Raw genomic sequence first — 26,027 nt, 5'->3', positions numbered from 1 at the left:
TATATATATATATATATATATATATATATATATATATATAGTATATAAAGTATACCCCAGAGCAACAAAATGATTTAATAAATGAATGAATACCCACAACCAAACAATGGACAGTTAATAGAAAGCAAATAAAACCTTAGGCGCTACCCCATAGATATCATTATTTTACTAAGATGAGAGCCATCCAGCAGACTCATAACCATCTCTCCCAACCGATATCAATAACTGGTCCATCCACCGTCGTTAGCGATGACGTCACGTAGTCTATTGGGGACGGAGGCTACATGATTGTAGACGATCTCTTGATTTGCCCGGAACAGCTCCCACTCGGAGAAGGTATGCTGGAGGAGCTGCCATGAGGATCGTTCTTGCCCTGTGATCCAAGAGTTGACAATGGTCCCCCAACAGTTTTCCAGTGGGTTTAGGTCACATGCCTTACTTGGACAGTTCAGCAGATCAATATCTTGTTGCTCCGCAAACCATCTCCGAACGACCCTGGCTGTGTGAATTGGGCAGTTGTCCTGCAAAGTGTAGTTTATATTATGCACCACAAATTACATACTATCATTATATATATATATATATATATATATATATATATATATATATATATATATATATATATATATATATATATATATGATATATATATATATATATATATGACAGAGAGAGAGAGAGAGAGAGAGAGAGAGAGAGAGTTGTATTCAAGTAATCTGTAATCAGTAAAAATGACTCATTCGAGATACTCCGTTGATAATATACGTTGTGCATTTTTTGAAAACTTGTATTAATCATGTAATAACATACAGTATTAAAGGTAATGCCATCAATAAAAACTGTAATGTGGTTTATTGCATTTTATGACAGGGAACTCTACTTACTTGCATGAACACAATGCGCTCTGGGTAGTGAAGAGCCATGGCGCGAACTGTTGGGATCATCACCACCTCCAATATTTCAAGGTATTTGTCTGCGGTGAATCTTCCCTCTATTTCTGTCAGCTCACCCAGTGTGTTTAAGTTAACCCATCCCCACACATTACAGGCGACGTGGCCGCTCCTGGCTTCTTCATAAATATTCTCGTGGGCGTATCATGTATTGTTCAGTCGCTAACAGTGAAGCTGTCCGTGCGTGGTCGACGCGAATGTTTTTCCATCAGAAAAAATAACTCTTGCCCAGAAATTTAAGTCTTCATTGACATACTGCTGGGCAAAACGAAGGCGACTGATCCGATGTCGTTCGTTTAATAATCCTTTAGTGGCAGGAACTCTGTGGTGCACTCCATCACTGTGAAGCCGACGCCGTATAGTTTGAGTGGAGACATCTAGGCCAAGACTGTCCCGAATTGCAGCTGCATTTGTGAATGGATTTTCCGTTACTGCATTCACCATTCTCCTGTCATCTTCAGGTGTAGTTTTTCTCGGACCCCCAGGTCTTGGTCTGTCCCGAAGATCACCTTCCTCCTCCCATCGTCTGCACCACTTGTAGACTGTTTTCCTTGTTACTCCTACTTCCCTTGCTATTTCGGAAATAGAAAGTCCACTTTCCCTCATTCCAATAATTCTCCCTCTGAGAGCTATTTTATCCTGTATGTTCCATATTGACCGAAGGTGCTTCTTTCTCGTGGGTGAGCTGTGGTCTGGTCCTTGGTCCTGTTCTGTATCTCCCACCTCGACTTGGATAGAGGATTCAAAGCATTTAATAGAGATATTGGTGGAAGTCGAGACATGGAGGAGGGAAGGAAGAGAGGGTGGTATGGGAGGGGGGCATGAAACGAGACGGAGCGGGAGAGAGGTGGAGGAGGGGGAGCGCAGTGAATAGTTACTACCATGATAAAAACATAAGAAAATAAGAGGGTAAGGCTTTTGCAATAGGCCTAAAACCCTTTAGAGAAAATCCTTAACAGTATCTTTATACAATACCAATAACACACACACACACACTGTCCCTGGTCTGCCGTCAACTGATAAGGCAACACAAACATAATGCATTTTCATGAATATCATCCATCAGACGCATACCAAACATCTCTTATCTCTGTTTTCCGTTTAACTTTTTTTTATTATCTCCTCCTCTGCTTTTACTGGTAAAGATTAGGCTAGGGCAAAGGTAGAGGAGGGGAGGGACCCGTACGCAACTGCATTCCCGTTCGGCAGACAGCAGTTAATACCATGAGATATAATAATTATGTTACTTATAATAATACAAGTCACTGGTTAAATAATCTTTACCAATGTGTTTATAACATATATGTATGAATAAAACATAAATTACAAATTTATTTAATTTATTTCGGCACTTCTGCTACAGACAGTGTTACCAGATGTTTTCACACACACGCGAAACGTAGGGGTTTACTTTTTCCTGCTGCCGACTGTACATGTTATACAATGGACTCTTATTCGCAATGCGATATTTGGGGAGCGTGACTTCTTCCAAATAGTTCTGGGAGGCGAGGTGTCTTAACCCCTGTCAATAAATAAATAAATAAATAAATACTATAAATAAATAAAAACGATCAGAAATAGGGGAAACTGAGCCCATGGACTTAAACGAAACTTCTCAGATCATTTCATTTGGTTCCTTGGCACTGTATTTCACTTTTATAAAATTTCCCAGCATTATTTTTCTGGTTCTCAGTCCCCCTCCATAACTTATAAATGATACAAAATAGGGGAAGGAGCGCTGATATCGTTTTAATAACTTAGTATATATTATAGAATGGACTCCCATGCGCTGACTACTGCTATTACTACCACTCCCTGTGCGTATCCTAGGATATCAGTCCTTTATAATCTTACCACTGTGATCATGCAGCTTTTACGCAGTAATATTATTCTGTAATTCTTTCAAGTCGGCTTGCATATCTCAGGAATGGGTATGCAGTTTCCATGTTTTCCCTGAACGCACAGGAAGACACTGCATATCAACTTTATTATCGTCTTCAGATTTTTTTTCTTTTCCAGTTAAAGAAAGATCTTTAAATGAAACAAGTTAATGTAGGTTATAAAAAATCTTCTCAATTCTAATTCTTCGTACTAGGTGGTGGCAACCATCATCCACTCACTTGTTATAGTGCTGCCTACTTCTTGCTTCACCTTTATCATTCTTTTTATTACTCTTTCCTTTTCTGGTGGCTTTACATTGAGTGCAGGGCTGGATTTACCTACTTGTGGGACCCCAGGTCAAACTTATCAGTGGGCCCCAAAGTTATAGAAATGTTTGCATGTATCAATAATCAATATATATATATATATATATATATATATATATATATATATATATATATATATATATATATATATATATATACTTATTGTACAGGGGCCCCTATGGTCGTGAATATATTGTATAATGAAATGCTCGGTGTACACTTCAAACAAGGTTATACGCTGGCACACTGAGCAACAAATTAGTTTCAGTGGGCCCCCAGATACCGATAAGCCCTAGGCCAATGGCCTACTTGGTCAATTGGTAAATCCAGCCCTGATTGAGTGACATGCCTAATGGTTTCCTGCAAGCCAGCAAAACATTTACAGTGCTGGGTGGTAACCGTATAACCAACTTATAAGTGTTCTCTAATTGTCAATAACTGGGTTGCCAGAGGGTTAGTGCCCCTCCCTGTAAAACACAGACAAACGGCCACCCCTTACGGGACAGTGGCGAAGATAGAGAGATTCTAGTTATCAAATAAAAGCCTCCAAAGGTAGCAACCTAAAAACAAAAATTATTTTATCGGAGTTGAGTACCGAGATTAAACACTTATTTCCCTATGACTCTCTCTCAGCTGAATAAAATCGACTGGCGTTAGCTAGGTTACAATACTATAACTGTGCCGACCACGACAGTGTTAAATGGTACCAGTACTAACTTTCATAACAAACTCTTATAAGTTCTGTGAGTGTGAGTCAGCTAAATTAAACTGCCTAGCTTCAGCTTGACTTCTCCCGTCCATGACAGGGTAACCCATTAAATATGATGACGTATTTCTGTAACAAATTCTTGCTTTCTCCAGACGATTTTGTTAAGCTCATTTCAAAGCCAAAGGTGGCTGTTGTGTATATATACGCAACGACTAATCTTGCTCTCGTGTTCCTGAACTCGATTCTTCTTAATTCTCTATGCTCGGGCTTCGGCTTTCCTGTCATTCTCTGACTAAATATATCTGCACTGTTTACTTGTCTCCTAATTCTACTGACTGTCAAAAATTCTTTGACTATCTTACTTCTACGATGGAACACATTCTATCCATTTCTCCTTTCTCTGAAATCTCCATTCTTGGAGATTTCAATGTTCACCACCACATTTGGCTCACCTCTCCTTTCACTGATCCACCTGGAGAACAAGCCTACATCTTTTCTATCCTTAATGACCTAAAGCAGCTTGTACAGCACCCTACCCATATCCCTGACCACCTTGGAGAGAGCTCCAACATACCTGACCTCTTCCTTACAACTAGTCCTTCTGCTTACACTGTTAATCTTTTCTCTCCATTGGGCATCTCCGATCACAATCTTTATCACCTTAACCTGTCCTATCCCCCGGATACAGCCTGTGGACCCTCCAGAGAAACGTCGTCTGTGGCACTTTGGAGTTGCAGATTGGGAGGCCCTCAGGCAGTACTTCTTTGATTTTCCCTGGAATGATTAGTGCTTCCATGGCTGGGAGCCATCTGAGTGTGCCTTGCGCATTATGGACGTTATTCTCTCGAGATTGGAAGCATACATTCCTTTCTCATATCCTCTGACTAATGCAAGAAAGCCTTGGTTTAATCACGCTTGTTCTAATGCTGTCCGCAACAAGGAGAGGGTCTATAAAAGGTACCGGAGCCAACCAATCCCTGAATCACACCATTTGTACGTTTCTGCCCGGAATTATGCTAAGTCTGTTCTTCGCTCTGCTAAAAATAATCTCATCAGTACTAAATGCTCTCAACTGTCCAACTCAAATTTTTCCCGCTCTTTCAGGCACCTTGCCAAAAACCTTTCTAACAACTTTACCTCATCATCCTTCCCTCCACTTTTCTACTCTGATGGTTCAGTAGTTATATCTTCTACTGATAAAGCAGATCTCTTCGTTCAAACTTTCTCCTCCAATTCCACCTTAGACGATACCATTGCTGTTCCTCCATCACTTCCCCCCTCTGACTTCCTCATGGCTGACACTAAAATTTCTTCAGCTGATGTGTTTTCTGCCATCACAAGCCTCTATACTAATAAGGCATATAGGCCTGATGGAGTCCCTCCTGTTGTTCTCAAGAACTGTGCTTCTGTGCTTACACCCTGCCTAGGCAAACTCTTTTGCCGTTGTCTATAAACTTGTACCTTTCCTTCTTGCTGGAAGTTTGCTCTCATTCAGCCAGTCCCAAAGAAGTGTGGCCATTCCAACCCTCTAACTATCGTCCAATTGCTTTAACATCCTGTATCTCAAAAGTTTTCGAGTCAATTCTTAATAAAAAAATTTTAAAGCATCTTTCCTATCACAACCTTCTTTCTGATCGTCAGTATGGGTTCCGTCAAGGACGCTCCACTGGCGATCTTCTCACCTACCTTTCAGACTCCTGGTCATCCTCCTTTCGGGATTTTGGCGAAAGCTTTGCCATTGCATTTGACATCTCAAAGGCTTTCGATCGAGTCTGGCATAAATCTTTAATATCCAAACTACCCTCTTACGGTTTCTATCCTTCTATCTGTCCCTTCATGTATAGCTTCCTTTCAGGTCGTTCTATAGCCGCTGTTGTAGACGGCCATCGTTTTTCTCCTGTCAATAGTGGTGTTCCTCAGGGCTCTTTTCCTTTTATTCATCAATGACCTTCTAAGCTGTACATCTAACCCTATCCACTCATACGCTGATGACTCCGCCCTTCACCTTTCCATTCAGTTCCCGCAACGTCCATCTCAGCAGTTACTTCAACAAATTAGGGATGAGGCTATGGCACACCTAATGTCTGACTTGGCTCGTATCTCTGACTAGGGTTAAAATAATCTGATTGTTTTTAATGCATCTAAGACTCAGTTTTTACAAAATCTTCCACAGGTATACCCACTAATGTTTCATAACATTCAGCTTAATCCTGCATCATCCTTGGACATGCTTGGGGTTTCATTTACTCGGGATTTATCTTGGAATGATCATAATACATCTCTTGTAAAATCTGCATCTAAGAGATTAGGTGTCCTAAGCCAACCTCGTTTCTTCTTTACCCCTGCACAATTGTTGACTCTATACAGGGGTTTTATCCACCCTGTGTGGAGTACAACTCTCATGTGCAGGGAGGCTCCCCACATACAGCTCTTCTCAATAGGATGGAGTCAAAGGCTTTTCATCTCATTAACTCTCCTCCTCTTACTGACTCCCTTCAACGTCTGTCTCTTTGCCGCACTGTTGCATCTTTATCTCTTTTCTATCGTTACTTCAATGGTCACTGCTCCACTGAACTGTCTGCATCCATTCCTCCACCTCTACGACGGGTGTGTAGCACCCATCTAGCAGCAAACTCTCATCCCTTTTCTGTCCAACTCTCTAATTCAAGAGTTAACCATTATTCCCAGTCCTTCATTTATGCAACAGGTCAACTCTGGAACTGTCTACCTCTGTCTGTATTTCCTGCTTCCTATGACCTCCAGTATTCAAACGCAGTGTGTCCAGGCATGTTGAAATGATTGGATCTTGAATTTGGCTCTCTCTTGTACTTTGTTTTTCTCTTGGAAGGAACAATAATTGCGAGCTTGCGGCCTTTGGTTCCTTCTTCCTTGCATTTTAAAAAAAACGAAACAATCTTCACCTACCATCTCACAACCTGACTCTTCTCCCAAAGATAAATCAGGTGGCAATAGCAAGACTGATAAAATAAGTTATTATGGAATCCACCGTGTGCTGGCAGCCTTTGGACCCTCATGGAGCCATGATACCGGCCAATTTTTGACCTTTTTTTTTTTTTTTGCTAGATAGGTTAAAAATGATGAGAAAACATGGAGAACAACCATAATACTACTCACAGAAGCCATTTAAGTCGATTTTGAGGTCAATTCTCCCTGAGCAGGCAGCTGAAAACTTCAGAGTAATGCCCAATGACTTCACAGCCCATTGCCGCCACAGAGCGAGAAGAGGCAGAAGTTCTGCATTTTCTTCATCAGTAACTATGCTATTCAAGCATAGTTACTTGTTGGGTATATATGACTCATACCTGGCGGGTGAGGCCTAGATAGGCACAGGAATATCCCGGCCACTTTTTTGGCGTCGAATTTGAATGTTCAAATTTTGGCATACATATCAAATCTCCAACGCATATGTACGTCGCTGGCACTGTCCACACATATAGAAGCCGATGTACATGTATGTCGCCAACACAGGGGGGGTTAAGTGGGTTAATGCACCTCAGTTACCAATCTCTCTCTCTCTCTCTCTCTCTCTTTCTCATGCCTTGATACCATAATAATCAACATCACATCCCAGAAATAGCAACAGGCCAACCTCCCTCTGCATGTATGTGACCCCGATTTATAACACGTAAACAACTGGTTAATTTAATCATAACACTTCAGCTTTATTGTCACCGTGTTTATATTATTGAGATATAATTACCTTTGTGCTGCCGTGATGCAGCTGGGTATTTGCTGGTCAGTTTTATTGAGCATAGAATATTTTTAGCAAGAACATGAATACATGAAATGGTTTTCTATCCTTTGGCCATCAGACACCCCCAACTGGAAAAATATATAAATATGTCCCATGATCCGCCTTAATATCATGATGTAATGATAGAAAGCGAAATGGATATTATTTACCTCACTCCACTATATTATTCGTAGTCGGATGCCCAAGCCCGGAACCGTGTGCATGATGGACGTATTTTGTAATGTTCCCAGTCCCCCATCACAGCTCTGGGTCCCTCCCACCCATTATGCTCAGATATGGCAGTGATACGGAATCTGGTTTGGTGGCTGGACATATAAATAGGAGTTCTCAGATTCCCGTGTCCTTTTTTTGTTGTTGTTGGTTTTTATATCACAAAAGAAATATGATGCATATTACTGAAGATTACTAAAATTCTAAAACAACTACTTCACTGATAATACTACCAAAATATGAAATGAAGAAGAGATTTCGTCATAAGATATAACAATAATCAGAGTCCCCACTATTCACTCACTTAAATTAGCTTTGCCTTCAGGTGGCTCTATACCGAGTGGCATGCCAAAGGTTTCCTACCGTTCAGGAAACCACATACTGTGCTATTTGTTAAACATATAACCAAATATACTCCTAGTGGCCTAATAGGCTAAAGCACTCCAGCCGAATGATATATATAAGTTTACGTCCAAGGAAAGGGTGGGGGAAAGCTACTGATCACTGACTTTAAATGTTGGGACTAAATAGCCTAGCCTATGACCCATACGTTCCTGATGACGCAATCAATGAGTAGATGAATGAGAAATACAGCAGTTTCGGGTTGACTTGGACCCTCTTATGATATGTTGGGCCAAAGATGTATCTTCACATTAAACTGGTTGTTTAAAAGGTGTTACAATCTCAGGGTAAGCAAAATGTGAAGCCTGTGAACTGCAGGCTGAAACTGCTGTCGTTCTACAATCCTCTATCCTTCTTTAAAGGGATAGGGAGGGAGCTGAGGGACGTTTGTATAACCTGTCATTGTAGCCGCTCGGTTATAGCACTGCCACCACACGAAGGAACCTCACCGGAATTTTCCGAATTGTTGATATAATTCCATTTGAACACCTCAAGGCACTGATATATCAAGACACTATTGATGATGCAATAAATTCTACCATACGAACGATTCGCTGTACTGTGAGAGATGGACACTACCACAATAAGCCTCCGTTGACTGCATTGATATATCATGATTTGACAACACCAGTACATCTTTATGCGCCATGAATCTATACTGACACAGCTTCCAATCAAATATTATTACCAGCAGCAGCACATACACTAACATATTACAATACTAACTTATGAATTACTGCTTCACCCGTAACATCAGACCACAACACGATTCTCTTCATTACTCTTTACCGCGTTGCACCTTTATTGCCCCATCAGGAACGTTAGGCCCGGGGTCAGGCTTTTTCCAGGCATGAAAGACAAAAATTAACCAGTCAGTCAATCCTGAGAAGGATTATGTGAATAATAAATGCCTGATCCTACTTCCCACCTCTGAGTACTACATCCGATGATTCATTTGCTGTTTATTCTCTTTAATATCGACACAGTTATTGTAATTATCATAAAATACATTGCCAAAGCCTTATGCCAATGGCTGAGAATAAAGAGGTAGTAGAGAGGTTCCTTGTGTCCTTGGCTACTAGGCTATATCCCCGCTCTTTAACTTTATTGTCCTCTTGTATGCTATTGATGCCAACGAAGCTATTACACATACGGTTTAACAACACAGAGGGGAATATTTTATCACCAGCATCATTAACCAGACTTTCCCGCCTAAGGAACGGCGTAAAGTATGATGAAGAAACAAGGAAAGAACAACTGTAAAAGTGGAAGAGCTATCAATAGGACTCGCAGTGAAATCGGTCATAAAATCATACAGGCCCCCGGTATTCTGGCTCTTCTTCACAGGCCAAACCATTTGCACTACTTTTTCTAGTTTTTCTTTATTTGCTCTTCACATACAGCTGTCAGGGACGTTCTCACTGATCGTGAACCAAACAAAAGAGAGCCATGCCATGTGTTTCTCCGTACATACTGTATTCAGTCTACTCTATCATTCGTCAGCTGCCTCGCCTTTTTCATTTCCATACCTCCATTCCTCACACATTAATTTACCGTATAATTCCACTGTCTTCTTGGCCTACCACTTCCGCCTTCAAACTCACCTACATCCGCCTCAGTTCCTTTCCATCATCTGTTCTCACTATATGCCTATACTCTCCTAGCACACTCTATTCAGATACTAATAAGCTTCTTTACTCCACATCCTTCGCAAATCAAACAGTTTCTTATCCCACTCCCTCCATCCACTACACATATTTCAAAGCGGTCCCACTTCTACCACTCTTACTCTTTTCACAGTCATGCCTTACCGTAGTTTCACGCACTTATGTTAATGTGGACACAAAAAAACATTCATGCAATCCTCATTCAGCGTCCATACTCACTCCTCAACTTCGTATCATAACCAAATCAATTTCTTTTCCTTCGTAAGCCACATACTTCCCACTTTCCACTTCCTATGCACAATTACCTTTCTTTTATTATTATTATTATTATTATTATTATTATTATTATTATTTTATTATTATTATTATTAAAAATTCCACAGTACTGTACGTGGAGTTCTTAACAGATATTATTTTTTGGGGGGGAGGGGGGGAAGAGTTAGAAAGCTGGCATTTCAAGGCCGTTCGAGACAGATTTGACATTTCCAGTAGTGATGTCTCTTGTTTGCAGGCTTCTTTTGGTACCATTTTCTCTTTCCTAGCACTGGCGCCACACTAACACCCTCTGGATTCATCTGGTGCACCTGGGTACTAAGTCTGGGAGTCAACAAATACTTGTTGAGACACTGAGTAAAATCAAAATGGCCGTCTCATCCCTGAGAATGCTAAATCGGAAAGTATTTGGCCGATTATAACCAAACTGTAGTGGGTCATGAGAGCACATGATTGTTATAGTATGAATGACCTTGACCTTGACCTTGTCCTCAAGGACACAGGTCAAAATCTGTAAAATATTTTGAGTCATATCAAAAGTCCTATCATTATAGGTCTACAATAATAACAAAAATATTTCCATCTTGGATGTGGAGTTCTTTCAATTTCAGCAATTTCAGAATTTTAGTTTATTATTATTATTATTATTATTATTATTATTATTATTATTATTATTACTACTACTACTACTACTACTACTATTGCTACTACTACTACTACTACTACTGTTATTCATTTTATTATTATTATTATTATTACTGCACCGACGTACATAAGCTGAGTCACAGGTTTGTTTCTCACTGTTTACCAACACGTCACCTTGACAAACACCCTCACTATCAACGACTATCATCCGCACCAGTCTGGCCATTTCCTTTTCAAAACTGCAAGAGGTACAGAATTGTTTGCATAGTACAGATTTGATATATTTCTACTTTTTGTATTAACTTCGATCTTCATTCTGCTTTTCACAGCATAGTATTTTAACCTTATATATATATATATATATATATATATATATATATATATATATATATATATATATATATATATATATATATATATATATATATATATATATATATATATATATATATATATATACGCTGAACCCGCCAAGGGGTTCGACTAACCAGGACCCATATACATACAGGGTCTAACCATACCGACCCCAAAACGCGTCGCGTTTGCGCATGACGTCATGGCGAAGATACCAGGTGAGGTCTTCCGAGAAGGGGTTGCCATATAGTGAGAAGTAGACTCAGTTGCTCAGAGGTCACGGCGCCAAACAGGTCACCTCTGTTACCTGCACTTTATTCCATTGTATGTGCCCAGTGAAATAATGCCTACCAATTGTGCATTGTTTGGCTGTAACTCTTTACTGAAGAAAGGTGGAGATATAACTTTCCATATTTTCCCCAAAGATGGAGAGATTAGACGTAAGTGGATTCATCTGTGCAAGAGGAAAGACACAATTAATCCGAATACTGCTCGCATCTGCAGCCTTCACTTTGATCAAAGTGCTTATAAAAGAAATCTAAAATATGAACTTCTCAAACTGCATATTCCAAAAAATCAAATACGCTTTGAAGAGCACGCCTTGCCAACGCTGAATCTGCCATCAGCTTCATTAAATGTTAAGTCCCTTCCCCTTCCTCTCTCTCTCTCTCTCTCTCTCTCTCTCTCTCTCTCTCTGCGTAGGTTCATATCCTTGTATATGGTGGGCTTTGCTATTTATAAGCTGTACAGTATATCGCCCCTCACGGGGTTAGTGCTTGCAGAAATGTGGAAAAGCACGTGGTGCATTGCATTTACCAGCCCAGGTAAAATAAATTGAGGCAACTGGCCACCGCACTAGTATGAGTTGCTAGTATTCATATTTACCCACCATTATTTTGTTCTACCCACGTACTGTAGGTAACCATTACTGAGTACCCTAGCAAGAAAGCAGTAGTGTTGAAAATTAAGTACGGTATATCGCAGAATGTATTTGTTTAAAGCAGGTTCGTAACGTAGTAATTCCATCTGGAAGCGTTTGGCAAGAAGTATGTTATCATCCCCCCCCTTCCTTCCCTCCCTCCCTCCCTTCCAGGTCGCAAAAACAACGGTGCCAGGTCGTTGGAAATGATTTATACAGCCACTTTTCGTTCTCAAAGAGTGAATAATTCGTAAAAACTATATAGCTTTTTATGTACATGAAGCCACAAAGAGTATATGAAATACATTCACATATATTTAATAGCTCGGATTAAGAGATTTGTTATCTATAATTAACGATTTGGTATCTACTCAGTCTCTCTCTCTCTCTCTCTCTCTCTCTCTCTCTCTCTCTCTCTCTCTCTCTCTCTCTCTATGATATATGCGGAATATATACATTTGACATACTGTGGCTTAAAACCAGCATAAAACCTAAGCCTTACCAACGGTAATTTAAAAGACAACTGGCAAGGCATTGTCAGTACTAATATATAGGCATGTGTCTCTTCCTACTGAAGTAATTAGCCTTTTTGTTCGATACCGAGTATTTTTCAGGATGCGGGTATTAAACAGAAATTTGGCTAACTCGACACGAAAGCTGCAGAGTAAGATGTCGAAGTTAAGGAAATGAAGCCTGCATAGTAACATATAGTCAATACCGGTAGCAGTACCAATAAACATCCGGTATCATTTATAACAAGATGATATCCATGTATCCTAATAAATGTCACTATTAGAGTATATTGTGTTTATTTGTAAATCATGTACCTTTAAATATGAGAAGGGAGAGGTTAAACAATCATTTGAATTGAGGAAATGTGTGTGGGGAACAGAGTTGTGCGTGGAAGGGGTGGGTATGGAGGATGACAGACAGCTGCACCTCACCGCGACTTGAGGCCTCCCTCTGAGGTCCCAAGGGAGATGGTGGGTGGGGAGAAATGGGAGGAATGCCCTGTCTCAAGCGTGACGTCAGTAAATCTGCGTAGTGGAAAGGTGTGAGTCCTGCGACTAACTACATGCAAATATTTATACCAAACCCTGTTTCAGAGGTCTGCCACCAGGTGGTCTAGCATCGCCCAGCCTCGATTAAATATTTTTGCAGGGTTTTAAGGACTTGTGAAACTGTACCTAATATTAAGTCACTAATAATCTTGCTATTTATAGGAATATTTTTTCCTATTAAACGAATACATAATATATACCTGTAAAGAAAGAATAACCTGGCTTTCAAAGAATCTTAGTCTATCTTAGCTTGGGACTAAAATAGTGTGTTGTCTGTTTACATATATTTGAATAAATCGCGTGCAATTAGTAAGAGAAGATTACCTTCAGGGCTTCTGATGTGTGTTTTAGCATGCTTTAAAGAAGTAAACTGTTCCACTGAAAACTATGTACTTAACGAACGCTTAGTAAGTGAATCAGCCATGTTAATCATACAAAACGGCAACACGGTACGACACTTTAACCACAGCCGAGTGCGGGGAGGAGTTGGGTGTAGTTGACTAAATTAACTTTGTAATACGTTTAAAAGAATGGACCGTTCCAGAATTACGAGAGTTTCTCAAAGAAAGAGGTGTACCATATTCGGGGTACAACAAGGACGAGCTCAAACAGATGGTGAAATATGCCTTGCAAAATCCAGAATTAGTTCAAGTAACAGAACCCACAGACGGGGAAACAGTCAGCATCGTTAGGCGAAAAGTTATCGTAGGCGAACACGAAATTATATTTCCAAACCCATATGGACTTGCAACATGGGAGGACAACGTGAAGTCTGTGCCTCACGTAACAACTGCTCATTGCATTATTTACTTGGCCAGTACTTGTAGGTGAACAGTTGTGGGTCAGGATGGGATAAAGATGGTCCATTTTAACCCCATTCCAGAAAATGTCTCGAACAGATTCCATGGTTTCTCGTGGCCCCCCACCTGAGTTGTCGCCTGCACCTGTCTTCCCACAGCTTTCTTCTCCTTGATTCCTTTTTTTGAGATGGGAATCTTGCCCATCCCTTCACGCCAGCCTTTTAAGCATAGCTTTTGGCAAGTTTTGTAGAGTCCGATGTGCAGTCAGCAAGTGCACACACAAATTTCATGTTAGACAGGCTGCTAAGATCGTACAGACGTCCAACAGATACAGTAGTGTTATGAAAAGTCGTACGTCAGACAGGACAGCATATCGAAAGGTTCTGCCAAATCTGCAGCTTCATAATTATCTATTTTCTATTGTGAATACTAACGAATGACACATTGTACTTTAATCACTGTTATCTTGCTTTATAGATGGTTCTAGTAAAATTGCCTAGGTTTTGTCTCTATGTTAAGCTTACAGAGATGAGTAAACCGACACATATATATAATCAAAAGGCTCCCATTTTGTAATTTCATTGTATCATATCATTCCAACTGAGAAATTTGATGAGTAAAATATGTTTGTGGTGTTTTACTCTGTGTGAAATTTAAAAAGAAATTAAGCACTGGCTACTTTTTTAGTGCCTACCCCGCATCACAGCTGGGCAATGGAAACGAACTTAGTGGCAGATTTCTGAAACAGGATCTGGTGCAGTGTCTGACGGAGAGGGCGAAGAGCAGTTAATGCAACTACTCTCAGTTCTAAAACCATACGTGGGAGAGAGAGAGAGAGAGAGAGAGAGAGAGAGAGAGAGAGAGAGAGAGAGAGAGAGAGAGAGACTGTGTGTGTGTGTGTGTGTGTGTGTAATTCACCGGGTCGGTCAGGATCACTTTGATGGTCGTGATCGTCAGCTTTTACCCTCCCGGAAGGGAGCTGAGAGCTCATATAGTCCGATCTAAGGGCAAGGCTGTGACCTTCACACATGCACACACCCGTCCCCTTGCTCAAGGGGGACAGTAACCACCCACTTCGTCAGTGAAACTTTTCGCAACCTGAGCGTGTGTGTGTGTGTGTGTGTGTGTGTGTGTGTGTGATATGCAGTACAAGTTTGGTTCACATTTTTAGTTACATTTTTTCATACGGCAACTGAGCGTCAGTAGAACTTCACTCTGTCAAGAGCCTCTTTCTCCTTCCTTCCATTCTGACTTTCATCCTTCCTATAGGCATGATTTTATGCGTAGTTCTAAAGGAGTAAAAGAATACTACCTCGTTTATATGTCTACTTCCCTGAAATATGTGTAGTTCTAATGGAGTTTTGATTGTTACCTAAGTCTCCTCTCTTGAAATTTATATCTCGAAGCCCAACAAAAACGATTTTTTTTTTTTTCCCGTACGGCAAAGCTATTTAGAGCGAGGTTCTAAAGACGATGTTCACATGACAGGTCTACTATTTAGGTACGACAGTGTAGACTGCATTGGTGATGCTGCACGGAACTGGCTGGCGAAAGTTGAAATGAGTGACACACTCCTGGTTAATTTAACTGACTTGGAATTAAAGCTGATAGTAAGCCAGTCCCTGGAGGGTCCGGCAACCAGTCATGGCAACATCACACACCCTTGCTGCTTTCCAACGCTGATGTCAAACCTCTGTCTTAAACATCCACTTACTCATAAAGAACACAAATCCCGAAGGACCTGATTTTACGAAGTCTTTATTGTCCCCAAGAACAAGACTCACCGGAAATCAACGTTACAGGCAGTGGAGGCAGTCAGTGCAGGTAGTAATATCCGCCTCTCACACCTGCCACCACATGCCTACCGGGATATCCCCATATAGCACACTCCCCTCCCAGTTACTAGGCTTACATGAACAGTTTGGCTCCTTGTTTACGAACTTAAAGGGATATAATTTGTATATAAAACTGCTTGCTTCACTAAAACAGCTACTACGCACTTCAAAACCAAACATGAATTAATTGCAAAGCAACAACGTAAGAAATGCAAAACGTTCAGGGATAATTCGTTTCACATATGGAAGCCTGGCATCGTAAAAGGTGGTTAGCACACTTAAAAAAAAAAAAAAAAAAAAAAACGATTCCTTGGTCTTTACGTGCGGACAGTCTGGGCTTAAACTGCTTCACTCGTACGGCTAGCAAACATTTCACAACTAATGAAGAGCGCATAAGATGAAAAATACGACCAAACAATGCGCTTTCTATTAATAATTCACTGACACTGAATGTTCTGAACGGTAAAAACTGGTTAGCATCTTTCATAAATACCCAGCATATACCGATACCTTTCTCTTCACTGATACTACCGGCATATACCACACAACTAAGCTAGAGTCCATTCCCCACGAGAATTACAATTGGCCACGACTCACACCCTTCCACACCTGCCCACCCTCCCTTACTACACCACCACCAGTAAGTACACCTCTAATATGGAATCCAGTGTAATTACAAGAGACAGAGTTAGAGTGAAGTACCGTGGTAGAGGTAAGTGCGAAGGGGAGTTAGTCGTGGCCAAATGTAGTCTTAATTTGGAATGGATTAGAATTGCATAAGAGCGTAAAAAATACGTTCAAAGTGATTCATGAGACTAACTACAGAGGTTCCATGGTAAAATCTGGTTAGACTCCCTGATAAATACAGCACTTACCATCACTTTCCCAGCCCAGTAACTCTACAAAGCACTCTACACCCAGTTTGCGGTCTCAGCGTGGCGGACTGGCGCTCTAATTAAGCAAAAAGCATTACCACCCGTCCATTACCACCAGCCCCACCGACCATCACTCCTAGCCTGCGAGGGTGTGGGGGAGAAGGGAACGGAAGAGAAGAGAAGAGAAGAGAGAGAGAGAGAGAGAGAGAGAGAGAGAGAGAGAGAGAGAGAGACAGGCAGAGATGATGTTATGGGTTTGGGTGTATGACATGTATAATCAACAAACTCAGGTGAGCTTGTCCTGTACTGTCGTGGTATCATGTGTTGGAATAGTAATACACCCTGACTGAATATAAGGCCAAAATTTCAAATACAAAAAGAATCACTAAGATGGAGCATCATCCACACCCACTGGTTCGTTTTAGGGCCGAACATTTAACTGCCTTGAGATCTTCTACTACCGATTGCTCTGGAAATCGAATTTATGAACCCTTCCACCAAGTTTCGTTCAGATCTAATCAAAACTGTTTGAACTGACCTTGGCATATCACCCTGGCCTGTGACCTTTCTCTTTGACCTTGACCTTTGACTGATTATCCTCAAAACTGAATTCTTTTGTCCTTGCACTACCGTGAAACATTTCAAAAAATTTGGACGGAAAAAAAAAAAAAAATGTCATTTCGGGCCTACTGCCCTATAAAAAATAAATAAGTAAGTCAATCCTTTGGTTGACCCGCAACTGTTCCACCAAATTTGGTCTAAATCAGAGCTGTTTAAGTTATTTGTTCTTCTAGGTCGAACTTTCATGTTGCTTTGTGATCCCGACCATTGATAAGTGTTCTCAAAATCAAATCGTTTCGTTCTTGCCTTTCTCTAAACCTTTCCACCACGTTGGGTCTGAATCGAATTATAAATGTATTAAGCCGACCTAGCTAGGTCATACTTTGAGTTAGCCATATGACACTGACTTTTATTGTTCTGTAAACAATCGGTGAACCCCTTGGTTGTCCCTCAAGCTTTCCTCTGCGATGGGTAATAATCGGATTAAAATTGAATTACACTGTTCACACACACACACACACACACACACACACACACACACACACACACACAAGCAAAACATAACACCTCCTCTCGAGCGGGAGTAATAAAGCGTTGTTTGCCTCATTCCTTTAACTACGCGACGTGCGTTAAACCTTTTAGCCATTTTATTTTAGCTAACGAAAAGCGCTTTCATTAATCGGGAAGACGTCTCTGGCGACAAAATGTTCAATAAATAGTGCTAATAGAGGACTACTTTTTACCGCATGCACAATCAGAAATATATATTCGACCACGAATGCACTAAGTTTAAATCACACTTCAACATGTCCATCACTTTCCTGCCTGACGCATCCTATTTAAGAGTACCATCAGTGAGAAGAGAAACATACCAAGCCTCTCTCAACTTTAGAATATTAAGTAGGAGGCAAAAGTGAGTAGATGAGATGAAATACTAGACGACCTTTTGTCCCTGACTGTACTTGCAAAACAAAATCGACATCTTCCTTCTCACTTTTGCTATGAAGAGGCAGCCTGTTGCATGATGGCCTAGGTGTTAGACGCGTCACGACAGCTATAAAATGAAAAGTGGATTGGGGTCTCCTAAGTGACACGAGAAATTTCTTTTTTCTTTCTTTCTTTATTACTAACAAACTTACTGACTTACTTTCATTATTTATTTAATTATTTATTTATTATTCATGCAAGATCGTCAACGCTGTTCAGTCTCCTAACTACCATGATGTATTTTACAATTTGCTATCATTACCTCCAGACAATTTGATTCGCCTTAGAGAACACTTCGAACTAGAAGTTTTATATACAACCAAAACGAACCCCTTGTTTACTAATATTGAATAAATCACTGAATAAAATCGTCTGTTATGGTTAAAAAAGAAAAGACATTATAGTGGAGGGGAGGGCGACACAACAATAGAGGGGGAGGGGAAAGGATAAAGTAAATCACCCATAAACAATGCTCAGTGCCATAAACACAGTGAGCATTAACTAGTCGAATGTAACTTAAGTGCAGCGTACAGAACTCATTAATGTTTTCTGTACAATGCTGTGATTCTGAAGCTAAATATGCTGCAACGAGATCATTTATTGCTTTATAGATTCACATGGTAGTGAAGGGGTTAATGATGGTTGTATTTAAATCCCTCAGCTTGAATTGTCTGTCCTAAGCTGAATATACTCCAGTACTCAAGTTCGATCATGATGGCCGTGTGTGAAGGTACTGGTCCTGTATAAACTTAGCTTGTTCTTTACCCCATATTATAAACACATCTAGCCTATATCAGCCTATGGACATGCTACACCCACACTGATATCTGAACAGGTATACTTGCACCTGAAGGTCCATCCATTCATCCACTCTTTACCCAATTCTGTACCGTGCCATCCATTACCACCTCATCAGGAGCACAGTGCATATTTTACAGTAGGCCAGGCTTCTAACGAGAGGGTGACCAAACATTCCTTCGTTAGCAGTAACTATCCACTGGAACTGAACGCTAATGGGCCACATGCGGCTGGAGCACCATAACCCATTACATCAACAGGCGTCTATTGGCTGTTCTGTAGTAAACATTCAAAGCGGTACTGTGTGTGTGTGTGTGTGTGTGTGTGTGTGTGTGTGTGTGTGTGTGTGTGTGTGTGTGTGTGTGTGTGTGTGTGTGTGTGTGTGTGTGTGTGTGTGTGTGTGTGTGTGTGCTGTACTGCAGGAACCCATGTGGCATATCACTCATAACAGTCACCTGAAGCTAGCACTACATAAGGTGAATAGATCGTTGCTGCCACCATCAGCCAAATTAACTTAATATATTAGGGCGAGTTTACGCCCGAGAACATTAAGTTTTGCATGGTACTGAATTTCAAGCCTATTAGATTGTGGCTCGGCAATCCATGGCTGCGTGCAGGTTTTATAATGACAATATATATTTTTTTCAGTTGTCAGTGGTCATGCAGAGTGAACAACACTGATCAATTCCCTGGCTGGTGCACCAGCTGTGGCAGAAGTTAACAATTAATGCAAATTTTTGTATCACAGCCAGACCCGAAAATTAAAAACGAATACGGATACGTATTACGAGTTTAGCTCGAACATAGTGTTATATGAGTGTGATAACTTTATATCGTACAACTTTCATTTGTGTGTGTGTGTGCGTGTGTGTGTGGGGGGGGGGGGGGGGCGGTTCCCAACACACAACCCTTCTCAGGGGTGGAGTCAAAGGCATTTCGTCTCATCAAATTCTCATCCTCTTACTGACTCCCTTCAACCTCCCTCTCTCTTCGCCGCACTGTGGCATCATTTTTTCTGTCGTCACTTTAATGGTCACTGATCCTCTGAAGTGTCTGCTTGCAACCCTACTCCATTACGGCGGGTGAGGAGCATCCGTCTGGCAACAAACTATCATCCCTTTCTGTCCAGCTCTCCCCTGCATGCATTAACCTTTACTTCCAGTCCTTCATATACGCAACAGGTCAACTATGGAACTGTCTTCCTCAGTCTGTATTTACTTCTGGCTTTGACCACCTGTCTTTCATAAGTAATGTTTCTAGGCATCTCGAAATGAGTGAATCTTAAATTTCCTCTGATGTATTTATGTATTTATCCTTGGGGGAAGCAGCCTAGGTATATAGATAGATAGATAGATTTTTGGGGAAGGAACAATAATTTCGGGTTTCTAGCCATTGGTTCCTTTCTCCTTGCATTGGAAAAAAAAATGCTGCCAAGCGAAAAGCCGGGCTAGATGTTTTGACGGCCACGATGTTGTGTGTCCCTCTGTAACCTGAATGACTCCACCTCCATCAGCGCTCACAATATCACGGTTATCATTGGGCCGGTGAAAATCTTGGACGACGTATATTTCCACTTTTTTCGTGTTCACCCAGCACTGCATATGGCGGCCTGTGTGTAACAACGGGTACTGCAGGTTGAATTTTAGAGGAAGACTGGGATTCTACAGAAGCTAATTGTCTACTTTAATAGCCTCGTGCAGTTGATTGGTATTAATTTCATTCTTCTTCATCTCGTTTTTCTTGAGTTAGCCTTAGCGGCAGATACATTGGGAAAATATTTAGTTTTTGCTGTCCATTTGGCAAAAGGACAAAATACTCGTACTGGTTGTTAATATTGCCATGAACACAAAGCGTGGTGTGAAAATAAGGAATACAATATGGAGAATATGAGTATGGTTTAATATTTAGGAATGTCTTAGGATGTATGGGTGGAAAACACTATGAATTTAATAAACGAATACAGCAAAGACAAAGTGTCGGGCTTCTATAAACAGCAGTAAACAACAGAATTATAAGTGTGGAAGCAAAGACAGTTTCTGTACGACAGTGTGATCAATTTTAGTATTAGGTATAGCAATGAAATGCGGACGATGCTTGTGTGTGTGTGTGTGTGTGTGTGTGTGTGTGTGTGTGTGTGTGTGTGTGTGTGTGTGTGTGTGTGTGTGTGTGTGTGTGTGTGTGTGTGTGTGTGTGTGTGTGTGTGTGTGTGTGTGTGTGTGTGTGTGTGCGCGCGCGCACACTCCAGCCAAGAGCTGTGTTACTGCCTTACCCAGGTGATCCTCCCACCCATCTCATTCCTCTCTCCTCCCTCCTCTCCCATTCTCTAGGCTTTCCCTCCCTCCTAAAATTACTCCATTGCCTCCCTGTTCTCTTTCTCTCCAACTCCCACCACCTCTCTCTTTCTCTCTCTCTCTCTCTCTCTCTAACAACCGCCAAGCAGTTTCTCCACCTCTAAGCTTTTTCTGAACTTCCAAGCTTTCACTCTAACTCCAAGTTCGCTCTCTATCACGAAGTTTCCTCTCCCTCCAAGCTTTCTCATCCTCCAAACTTCCTCTCACCCACCAAACTTACTCAGCCTCCAAGCTTTCCTTCAACCTCTTTCTCTCATTCTTCAAGCTTTCTCACTATTTTCAGACTTTCTCCCAGCCAGATTCTCAACTTCCTACCTTCCTCTCATCCTACAAACTTCCGCTCAACCTTCAAGCATTCTCTCCGTCCCAAAGCTCTCATCCTCAAAGTTGTCTCAAAATCCAAGCTTTCTCTCAACCTCCAAGCCATCTCCCACTCTCCAATATTTCAATCACCAAGTTATATCTCGCCTGTACAAACTCTTTTTCAGTCCATAAGGTTTCTCTCATCCTCCAAGACTTTTTCAAACTCCACGCTTTTATTCTTCTTTCAAGCTTTATTGTAACTTCCAACCTTTCTCTTACTCTTCAGCTTTGCTCTTAACTTTTGACCTTTCTCTTAACTTCCAAGCTTTCCTTCTAGTTGATTTTTGACCTCCAAGCTTTCTCTTAACCTCCAAAGTTTCTCACAACCTCCAAGTTTTATCTTAAGCCTTCTCCTACCATCCAAGTTTTCTCACAGCCTCCAACCATTCTCTTAATCTGCAAGCTTTCAATTAGTTTCCAAGCTGTCTTGGTTTCTCTTAACCTCCTAGATTTCCTTCAGCTTTCAAAATTTGTCTCATTCTCCAAGTTTTTACTTCCAAGCTCTCATTCCACCTCCAGGTTTTTTCTCGCCCTCAAAGTTTCCTAGAACCAGTATGCTTCTTCTCCAAGTTTTCTCTCATCCCCCCAGTTTCTCTCAATCTTTAAGCTTTCTTTCCACCTTCAAGTGTTCGCTTGCCCTCCACGTTCTAACCATCTCTAAGCTTTCTCTCTCATCTTTCCGAAACTCCAAACTTCCTACACTTCCAAGCTTTCTCTTAACTTTCAGGCTTTAACTTTTAAGCTCTCACTCCATCTTCTTACTTCTGCCTTCAAGCTTTCTCTCAGCGTCTATCAGTTCTCTTAATCTCCAACTTTCCTCTCACGTTAGCTTTCTCTCACCCTCTAAAATTTCTTTCCTCCTAGCATTCTTCCACCTCCATGCTTTTTCTCCACTTCCAAGCTTTCTCTCCACCTCCAAGTTTTCTCTCCACCTCCAAGCTTTCTCTCGATCTCCATGCTCTCTTTCGCGACCTCATGTCTTGTCTTTATTTTTTTTTTTTTTATGTGACCGACTCTGGGCATAGGCTTCACAGCCTGCTTTCAAAGTCCAGTAATCCTCCTACGTACCGCACACCTCTACATGTCACCACTTCGGCGCTAACACCCACCGTCCATACTGAATACATGCTAGGGCTGTCTCATACAGGACTGGTGTATTGGTATTAGCGGGGGTATTCTTATGACGTCGGCGGGTCTTCTGGCAGATCATTAAGTCTATCTATCTATCTATCTATCTATAGCCCGACGCCCTAATCCCGCAAAGGGTGGCCGCAAACAAAACGCCTCCAAGTCACTCTGTCACCCACCATTTGACTCCCCTCTCCCCAACTCACCCCCCCCTCCCTCATATACCTCTCAACTCCATCCCTCCACCTCATCCTCGGTCTACCCCTCCCTCTCCCTCCCTCCACCTCACCTACATACACCCTCTTAGTCAGTCTTTCATTCTCCATTCTCTCCACATGTCCAAACCACCTCAGTGTATTTCTCCTAATCTTTTCAACCACATCCACATCTACCCCACAACGTTCCTTCACTTCTTCATTCGTCAACCTGTCCCTCCACGTCACTCCACATGCTCCTCTCAAGTAACTCATTTCCACTGCTCTCACTCTTGACTTGTTCCCCTCTTGCAATGTCCACGCCTCGCTTCCATACGTCAGGGTAGGGATCACAATACCATCATGCAGTGACTTCTTAACTTCCATACTCACCTCCCTATTTCTCATCACTGCTTTCAGTGTACCAACAACCTTTCTTCCCTGCTGTACCCTTTCACGTACTTCATCCCCCAAAGTTCCATCCTTACTCATCACACTACCCAAGTACTTGAATGCACTCACATTCTCCATATCCTCACCATCCAACCTCACTGCACACTCTGTGACTTCATTCCTTTCAAACACCATAACTTTACTTTTGTTTCCATTAACTTTCAGCTTCCTCCTCCTACACACTGTCCCAAATTCATTCACCAAACCTTGCAACTCCCATTCATCTTCACTCAACAATACTGTATCATCAGCAAACAGCAACACCGGAAGCTTCCAAATCTCACCCTCATTCATTAGGGCCACCCCCACATCCACTACCCTACCTTGTACCTCCTTTACAACCCCATCCATATATATATTAAACAGCCATGGAGACATTACACACCCCTGTTTCAGTCCCACATTGAGATCAAAGAACTCACTCAGCTCACCATCCACTCGCACCGCAGCCCTAGCTCCCTCGTACATACTCTTCACAGCACTCAACAATTTCCCCTCCACTCCATATATTCTTAATACCTTCCACATACCTTGCCTATCTATTCTGTCATAAGCTTTCTCCAAGTCCATGAAGGCAGCATACACTTTCCTTCCCTTCTCTAGATACTTCTCCACTAAACATCTTAGAACATATATCTGATCTACACACCCTTTTCCCTTCCTAAATCCCCCTTGTTCTTCTCCAACTAGCTCCTCTGTCATATGCCTAACCCTATCAATGAGTATTCTACCATATATTTTACCAGTCACACTAAGAAGGCAAATACCCCTATGGTTACCACATACTTCTCTCTCCCCTTTTCCTTTTCATTAAGTCTGATTTTATGAAATTCAAATCCTTAAACTGTTCCCTGCCTCAGCGGGATTTGAACCCGGGTCCGTCAGGACTACAGGCCAACTCTCTACCGATTGAGCCACCGCCTTCTTTTTCACCGTCGTTCTCTGTCTCTCCTTATTTACCATTACTCTCTTTACGTCTTCCCTTTCACCAACCTCTCTCTTTTTCTCTCGTTCTGACTTCCTCACTCCCTCCCCTCCTCTTCTTCCACTTCCTTCCTTACATTTCGTCGCCTTTTATCACCCTCATTTATTTCCTCCTCCTCTCCTTGCCTCTTGTCCACCTTTACCCTTCTCTCTTGCCTCCTCCTCTTTAGCCTTTCTTCCCTCCTTCTCATTTCTCTTCTCTTTCCCTTTCCCTCTCCATTTCCCATTCTCCTCCTCCTTCTCTCCTACCTACCCTTGTCTTACCTCCTCTCACTTCACTTCCCTCTCTCTTCTCTCCTTCTTCTCCCTTCCTTCTCTCCTCACTCCTCCTCCTCCTCCCTTCTCTCTTCTCTCCCCCTTCTCCTTTCCCTCTCTCTTCCCAACCTTCTGCCTCCTCCATGTACTTCTGCCTTCACATCCCTCTTCCTCCCCTCTCTCTTCTCTCCCCTTTCTCCCTCTCTCTTCTCTCCCCTTTCTCCCCCTCCCCTCTCTCTCTCTTTCCGCTCTTGCTTCCCCATCCCATGTATTCTTCGCGTCACTCCCCACCAATATCCCTGCCTTTCTCTCCCTCAGGCACCCACTTCCCGGTTCCCACTCCCTCCCCAGCTGTCCCTCCCCTCTTACCCTCCTCACCTCATGAACTGGCTATTGCGGGTCATATTCTAGGGAAGGAGGGACACTGGAAAAGATGATTGCCTGCCTTCATGATCCTCGTGCGGTGTACAGCACAAATCTAAGTCTGCATCTTCATCTAATCTACATTTATACTTCCCATCTTCCTCTCTTAATTCTCATCGTTTCCTTTTGCCCTTATTCCTCCGCTCTCTTCTCTGATGCATTTCTCATCTCTGCCCCTGCTTCATCTTACTACCCTACTGTTCTTTTTCTTTAGTTTACAATTATAAGTGCTCATGTTTTTATCAACCCTTCTCCTGCCTATCCTCACTTCCTCTATCCCTAACCTCTCTCCTTCCTATTCACACTTCCTCTGTCTTCATCCTTTCTCCTTCCTTTATTCACTCTCTCCCTCTGTCCTCAATCTCTCCTTCCTGTCCTCACTCCATTTATCCCATGTCTCTTCTCTACTGTATATCTTTCTACATTTCCTCCTCCTCTCCTTTTCTCTCGCCAAGGATATTACCTCATCATCATTATTTCTGCAGCCCCATGTCCCACGCTCAGATTTAACAGAAAGATCAATAACAATGATCTCTTATCCCTATCTGGCCATGAATTAGGGAAGATAGGAAGTTCGGCACACAACTTCCCCTCCTACCAAGATTCAGATCGGCTTGCTCCACAGGCAGTGTGCGGTGGGGTCGTCACATACAAGAACTTATCAGCATCGATCCACTTAGTGTGTTGCTCGCTAGGTGGGCGGCAGTTATTGTGGATATGCAACAGACACTAGTAGTCTGACGAAATATTAAGGTACCTACTTTATTTTTTTCCTACTGTCATACATCTGCATTTTTGCTAGAAGCCTTACAGTAATGCCGGAGTGGGTGTCTATAAATAAATTTTCT

The 26,027-nt window shown here is 41.7% G+C and overlaps 1 protein-coding gene across 1 annotated transcript in view; it reads right to left on the bottom strand.

The window, feature by feature from the left end:
• The window catches only part of LOC145415347 (fat-like cadherin-related tumor suppressor homolog), a 394,573-nt gene that overhangs the window by 174,910 nt on the left and 193,636 nt on the right, over window positions 1-26,027 (bottom strand). The window lies entirely within an intron of this gene.

This window comes from Coenobita brevimanus, chromosome 102 (genome assembly GCF_032717465.1).
Source record: "Coenobita brevimanus isolate Jiangsu-jjx chromosome 102, ASM3271746v2, whole genome shotgun sequence".
In the NCBI taxonomy this organism is placed as follows: domain Eukaryota; kingdom Metazoa; phylum Arthropoda; class Malacostraca; order Decapoda; family Coenobitidae; genus Coenobita; species Coenobita brevimanus.
Note: the sequence above shows the minus strand (reverse complement) of the source record. Positions and strands in the feature narration are given on the sequence as shown.